A 7,409-nucleotide genomic window follows, 5' to 3' on the forward strand; every position below is an offset into this window, starting at 1 on the left:
GGAAATCCACGCAGAGATGGGGAGAACGTGCAAACTCCACACAGACAGTCGCCCAAGGCTGGAATCTAACCTGGGACCCTGGTGCTGTGAGGCAACAGTGCTAACCACTGAGCCACCATGCCACCAGGATATAAATAAGCTGGAGACTTAGGGAGAGAAATGTCAGATGGAATTTAATTCGGACAAATGTGAGTTTATGCATTTCGGAAGATCTAATGCAGGAGGGAAGTATACAGTAAATGGCCAAACCCTGAGAAGCATGAGGGACATCAATTTTGTTGAAAGCTTTTGGAGGAGCTGGTATCATTCTCTTTCATCGTTCTTTTTGGTGGAAGGGTTAAGAACTTAATTACATTTCTATCAGCCGATTGGTAAAAGACATGGTGAAAAAACTGATGCTGCAGGGGGTTAGAATTTGAAATGCACTGCCTGAGAGTGTGGTGGAGGCAATTGAGTTGTAGTTGTCAAAAGAAAATTGGATAAACAGATAAAAGAAAACTCAGGGTGATGAGGAAAGGGTGGGGTCAAGTAGTCTTGCATAGAACCAGTGCAGATATGATGAATCAAATGGCCTCTGTACTAGAACCATGCAATGATTCTGAGCCATAAAATGCAAGCTGAAGCAATTGAAGACTGACTTTCATTCTATTGAGAGAAATACTGAATTATGTTTTTGCTGAAAAGTTCAAAGAAACTGATGAACTCTGCCGACAGCTGTGTGGATGAAATATTGGATGGACTTGTGGCCTGCAATGTAGGAATGCAGCTGCTTCAGAGACACTGAATAATGATCTGATCTGTCCTGAAGAACATCAAAGACAAAGTGGCTTTGCTGTGTGGAAGAGGATCTGGACACGAGCCTGCTCAGGCAGGTAACAATACTCAAATTTGATTTCAATAAATTTCTGGAAGGTTTTGATTTCTTCCTTTGGCCAATAATAGATCAGGGTGCTGGGTATAGCATGCTGATTGGTTTGTTCAGTTGCTAATCCTCATATCACTGAGATAGAAAGTTTTGTGTTTAATGATGCAGATTTCATGCCTGATTAAGAAGATGGTGCTCTGTTAAGGTGCTGCTTTCTAACTACACTCTTGAATTTAGGCCTTTTCTGACTGTTTAGGTGAATGCAGACATCTCTAGGGTAATGGAGAGGATGGATGTAGACAGTATAGTTGATATGTAAAGGGGCTTTCCAAGATAGTTGATAACATTCCACATATTAAGTTAGTTAACAACATTGATAAAAGGAGTTATTACTACATAGAGGCAATATTAGCTGAAAGATGGAAAGCAAAGTCATGATTTTTTCCCTTCTGGAGAGGTGTACTGTGGTGTTCATCAGGTTTCATATTGCCAGGACCTTTGCTTACATATATTTATGACTTGGACTTCTAGATATACACAATATTCAATTTCAAAATTTGCAGTTGACACAAAATTGGGAAGCATAGTAAACAGTGAGGAATATAATGAGAATTAATTAACAATGAGACTGATGGAGTGGGCAGACTCTTGGATATGAAATTCACTATAGAAAAGATTAGATGTTTGGTTTACAAGAATGAGAAGAAACCATATGTGCTGAAGAGTATAATTTAAAGAAGGTCCAAGAATTAAAAGACCTGAGAGTATTTGTGTATAAGTCACAATTAATCTATGCTGCTGTTGATTCAGGGCTAAATATAATTGAATAAAAGTCATGGCAAGTTGATGAAGCACAACAGGCAGCATGGTGGCTCAGTGGTTAGCACTGCTGCCTCACAGCGCCAGGGACCCGGGTTTGCTTCCACCCTCAGGTGACTGTCTGTGTGGAGTTTGCACGTTCTTCCTGTGTCTGCATGGGTTTGCTCTGGATTCCTCCCACAATCAAAAGGTGTGCAGTTTAGGGTGAATTGGCCATGGTAAAATGCCCAGAGTGTTCAGGGATGTGTAGGTTAGGTGGATTAGTCTGGGGTAAATGTAGAGTAATATGGGATTGGGTCTGGTGGGTTACTCTTCGGATGGTCGATGTGGATTTGTTGGGCTGAATGGCCTGTTTCCACACTGTAAGGATTCTATTCTATTCTAAAAGGAAGCACCAAAGAATGAGAGAAGAAGCTACTTACAGGTGTGCTGGCTACATTGTGACTAATAGAGTGAGAAAGTGAGGTCTGCAGATGCTGGAGATCAAAGTTGAAACTTTATTGCTGGAACAGCACAGCAGGTCAGGCAGCATCCAGGGAACAGGAGATTCGACGTTTCGGGCACAGGCCCTTCTTCAGGAATGAGCAGAGAGTGTTCAGCAGGAGAAGATAAAAGGTAGGGAGGAGGGACTTGGAGGAGGGGCGTTGGAAATGTGATAGGTGGAAAGAGGTCAAGGTGAGGGTGATAGGTCGGAGTAGGGTGGGGGCGGAGAGGTCAAGAAGAAGACTGCAGGTCAGGACGGCGGTGCCGGGCTGGAGGGATTCGGCTGAGACAAGTTGGGGGGATGGGGGGATGAAGAAACTGGTGAAGTCCAAGTTCATCCCCTGTGGTTGGTGGGTTCCCAGTCGGAAGATAAGATGCTCCTCCTCCGACCGTCGGGTTGTTGTGGTTTGGCGGTGGATGAGTCCAATGACCTGCATATCCTCGGTGGAGTGGGAGGGGGAGTTGAGATGCTGTGCTACAGGTTGGTTGGGTTGGTTCGTCCGGGTGGCCCAGAGGTGCTCTCTGAATCGCTCCGCAAGTAGGCGGTCTGTCTCCCCAATATAGAGGAGGCCACACCGGCTGCAGCGGATGCAGTAGATGATGTGGGTGGAGGTGCAGGTGAATCTGTGGCGGATATGGAAGTTTCCTTTGGGGCCTTGGAGAGAAGTGAGGGGGGAGGTGTGGGCGCAAGTGTTGCACCTCCTGCGGTTGCAAGGGAAGGTGCCGGGAGTGGTGGTTGGGTCGGTGGGGGGTGTGGATCTGACAAGGGAGTGGCGGAGGGAGTGGTCTCTACGGAAAGCTGATAGGGGTGGGGAGGGAAATATATCCTTGGTGCTGGGGTCTGTTTGGAGGTGGCGGAAGTGACGGCGGATGATGCGCTGTACATGGAGATTGGTGGGGTGGTAGGTGAGGACCAGTGGGGTTCTGTCCTGGTGGCGGTTGGGGGGGCGGGGCTCAAGGGCGGAGGAGCGGGAAGTGGAGGAGATGCGGTGGAGGGCACCGTCGACCACGTCGGGGGGGAAATTGCGGTCCTTGAAGAAGGAGGCCATCTGTGTTGTACGTATTTTGAACTAATAGAGTGAGTCTACATGTGGGCAATCTTTAGAGATGGACCATGGAACAGAGACAATGGAGTTGAATAGTGAAGAGAAAAGCATGTGGAAATATGAACATAATTACAGATATTTGGAGATTTCAGTAGAAACTAGTAGCATATTTGATTAATGTAACTTCTGTTGTTATAATGTAACTATTGAAAGTTAATCTTCAAATGTAGAAAAATGGATAAAAAGTACAATGATACATTAAAATCAGATTCTAAATACTGTTGAATGCAGAAATGGAATCTATCCACAGGAAGAAGTGCTCGAATATATGCAAACATTTACACATTGCTGGTCAACTGAATGATCACCTCCCTTTTAATGACGGAGTTATTACTGCGTTAAAACATATATAATGTCTAATTCAGCATCTAATAATGACAGTTGAAGTTGGCAAGACCTTTCAAAAGAGGTTTCAAACCAAAAGGTCATAGTTCTTCTGAGGTGCTGTGAACCATATCTGTGAACAAAATGGACTTGATTTCATGAAAACACCAAGGGGTTAAACTAGCTACACCCACAATAGTCTAGGCAAGGGTAGGATAGCTGCGTGCAGATTACTACCTATACCTTTATCCTGGGATCATAAAAACCTGAGTAAGAGTGTGAATTTCAAAATCAGGGATGAAAACCTGTGCCTAAATTTAATAATGTTATTTATACAATTGTTAAAACAAATAAAAGCACCAAGGGACTGTTGCTCACACACCAAAATAACATTTATGCAGTACCCTATTTTTCCTGTCCTTGCCACTCCACCCAGACTATACCATTCCACACCCTCTACCAGTTCATTTTGTTACTTGCTCACCCTCGGACTGTTGTGTAAGGAAGAGACCCAACTGATGCCTCCTTCATCTGTGATACTTCTCTTATGCTCACATGAGAAGAATCCATTACTGAGGAAATGTATTGTGGGGTACTGAAACACATTAATTCAAGAAGTTTGCACCTTCAGGATTGGAGGAGCAAAAGTTAGAGGAAAAGATGAAGAAATGTGTTCAATGTTTGTTTTGTAACCAGACACACTCATTCTAAGGTTGTTTTCCCCTCTTTTCAGGATATGCTAGTGTAGAAATGTTGTCTGAGTGGCATTCAAGGCAATGTTTTCACTTCTCCACCAATGCAACCTGAACCATGGACAGAGCAGGGGCAGGTACATTCTTGTCGAAAACCGAGAATCATGGAACAGTGTACGGCCCCTGTGAAGCTCTCTTGCGGCTGCCATTACCTATGAGCAGATTTCAGTTATGCAGAATAAAACTCTGAGTTGATGCCTACAGTCACCATATTCAATCTTTGCATCCTATCAATTTTGTGTCATTTATTCTGGGTATGGCTTCTCAGTTGACCAAAAGCTGACCTCTTTTTGGGCCTCATTGTCTATAGAGAATGAGCTGTTCCTGTTTTTTTAAAATCAAGGCAAAATTTCCAGTTGGTATGGCCTTTGATAGCACAATGAATATAATGAGCAAGAGTAGGAATAACATTTGGAGATCCCTTTTCTGTACATCACTGCTATTCAATATTAGATAGTCCATAGGCTTTCTGATAACTGTTTAGCCTTAGATTTTATAGCATTTTTAAACTAAGCACAAAGCAGTATTCCTGTCTACCATTTTGCACTTTGCATTCCTATTGCCCATCTACAGTATAAGTAAATGATGTTCCTGCCACAGAGGAGCTTTTGAAGAAAATTGCAGATTTTATCCATTTTTTAAATTTCCAACTTTGATATTGCTCTTTGTTAATATTCTTCTCAACAAATTGTCTTGATGACACATTTAGAACCATAGGTACAAAACAAGGCTATTCAGCTGCTTAAACTTATTCTACCATTCTGTTAGTTCACAGCTGGTCTAGACTTCAACTTTGTTTGTCTAGACACTGCCAGAATCCTGCAACCATTCACATCAAGAAATATTTCCTGACATCACCCTTGCAATGTCTAACTCTAATTTTAAGTTTATGTCCTTTTATTTTGGTCTCTTACATCAGGGGAAATATTTTCTGTCTAGCTGAGCAAATCCTTTAATCATTTCAAAAACTTCACTTAGGTCACCTTAATCTTCAATACTGAAAGGAATACAGATCTAATTCCTCCCACACATATTCATAAAGTAATCCTTTTAGCCTGAGTACCAATCTGTTCAATCTGTAGTGCACTCCTTCTAAGGTCAGCATGTCTTTCTAGAAGGATGGTGTCCAGGATGGTGTCCAGAACTGAATGCAGTACTCCAGCTGGAGTCGAATCAGAAATTTGTGTCTGTTATAGAATCACTTTTATCCTTTTGTATTCAGGCCATCTTGATGTAAAGGTCAACATTACATTTGTTTTTTTAAATAATATTTTTTTCCTGTCCACTTGCTTTATATTTCAAACATATTGTGATCTAACATTCTTAGGTCCAAAGTACATATTCTTATGATTTCCATCTGCCTACAGTTTTACCCACTCACTTTATCTATCTATGTTCCTTCGTAACTTTCTGCTTCTAACTATATTCTTTAGTATGGCAGTTATTTTTGTCATGAACAGGCTTCAATGAACTTTCTGTCTTACCTCTCCATGGAACACCTCTGTGAATAATATTCTACTTTTATATTTTAGATAACACATTTTCATAGCACGATGATCAAACAAGTCACATCCTTGACAGCTATTTGGTCACCATTTCTTACATCTGTCAGTTCTGATGAATGATCACAGAACTCGAAATGTTAACTCTGTTTTTCTCTCTGCAGAGAGAAACTTTCAATCCTACTGAATTTCTCTCGCACTTTCTGTTTTTGTTTCTGATTTCCAGCACCTGCAGTTATTTGTTGTTATTTTTTAATATCTTCTCTGGCACATCATCCATTTTTTGGATTTGGTCCTGTGAAGTGCTTTCAGACAACGTTTGTCGTATGTAGTGTTTTGTGCAGTCCTTGCAGTCCAACCAACGTAGTGTACAAAATCCCATGCAAGGACTGCACAAAACACTACATAGGACAAACAGGAAGACAGCTAATGATCCATATCCATGAACATCAACTAGCCATGAAACGACATGACCAGCTATCCTTAGTAGCCACACACGCAGATGACAAGCAACATGAGTTTGACTGGGACAACACTACTATTATAGGACAAACCAAACAGAGAACAGCCAGGGAATTCCTAGAGGCATGACACTCATCCACAGATTCTATCAACAAACACATCGACCTGGACCCAATATACCGGCCACTGCAGCGAACAGCTGGAACTGACAACCGGAAGCGGCAGAGACAAACCACTATAAATGCCGGAGGAAACAACACAGAAGCGCTTCACAGGAGGCTCCCAAGCACTGAGGATGTCCCCTAGACAGGGGACGAAACGTCTGCAACACAAATTCCCAGCTTGGCGAACAGAACCACAACAACGAGCACCCAAGCTACCAATCTTCTCACAAACTTTGAATGTTGGTAACTTCATATTGTTGTTTCTTGTCTGACTAGGGGCAATAAGTTGTCTGAGCTTTCATAGCAAATAGGAGGTGACACAAAGGTTAACAAGGAAAGACTGCTGATGGTTTGTTAAGTAAAGCTTTATCTGTGTTTTCTCTAGCTAGTGTACTTCTGATTGTCACAAACTACACAGAGGACTGACTAAACTTTGGCTTAGCCCTAGAGAAGGCAAAAGCGGAAGGAATTGCTATAGAGATGGTTAATGTCATTGATGACTTTGACTTCACCACGCATAAAAAAGCTGGAAGGAGAGGTCTCATAAAGAAAGCAAGTTTGATATAAATAATTGATAATACAGTATTTAAACACTGCTAAAAGGAGTGACCTCAATGTGTTGTCACCACCAAATAAAACTTGCATATTCCTTGACCTTCCTTCGATTCTTACTCGCGAGTGAATCTAAATAACAATGCAACTAATCGGTCCCACATACAGTTAATATACAATCACTGACTAACAGGGGTGCAATTTGTAACTAATGAGTCCCACTCACAGTCAATACACAATCATTGTCTGACAAAGCCCAATACAAGTTCTCAATGATTGCTCTCGTTACCATATTGAATCTTATTGTGGCCAGCATAATTCCTTCAAACTGAATGTTATCATCTTCTGCTTCTGAACTATTTGTATCATGTATTTGTTTT

This window comes from Chiloscyllium plagiosum, chromosome 16 (assembly GCF_004010195.1).
Source record: "Chiloscyllium plagiosum isolate BGI_BamShark_2017 chromosome 16, ASM401019v2, whole genome shotgun sequence".
Taxonomy (NCBI): domain Eukaryota; kingdom Metazoa; phylum Chordata; class Chondrichthyes; order Orectolobiformes; family Hemiscylliidae; genus Chiloscyllium; species Chiloscyllium plagiosum.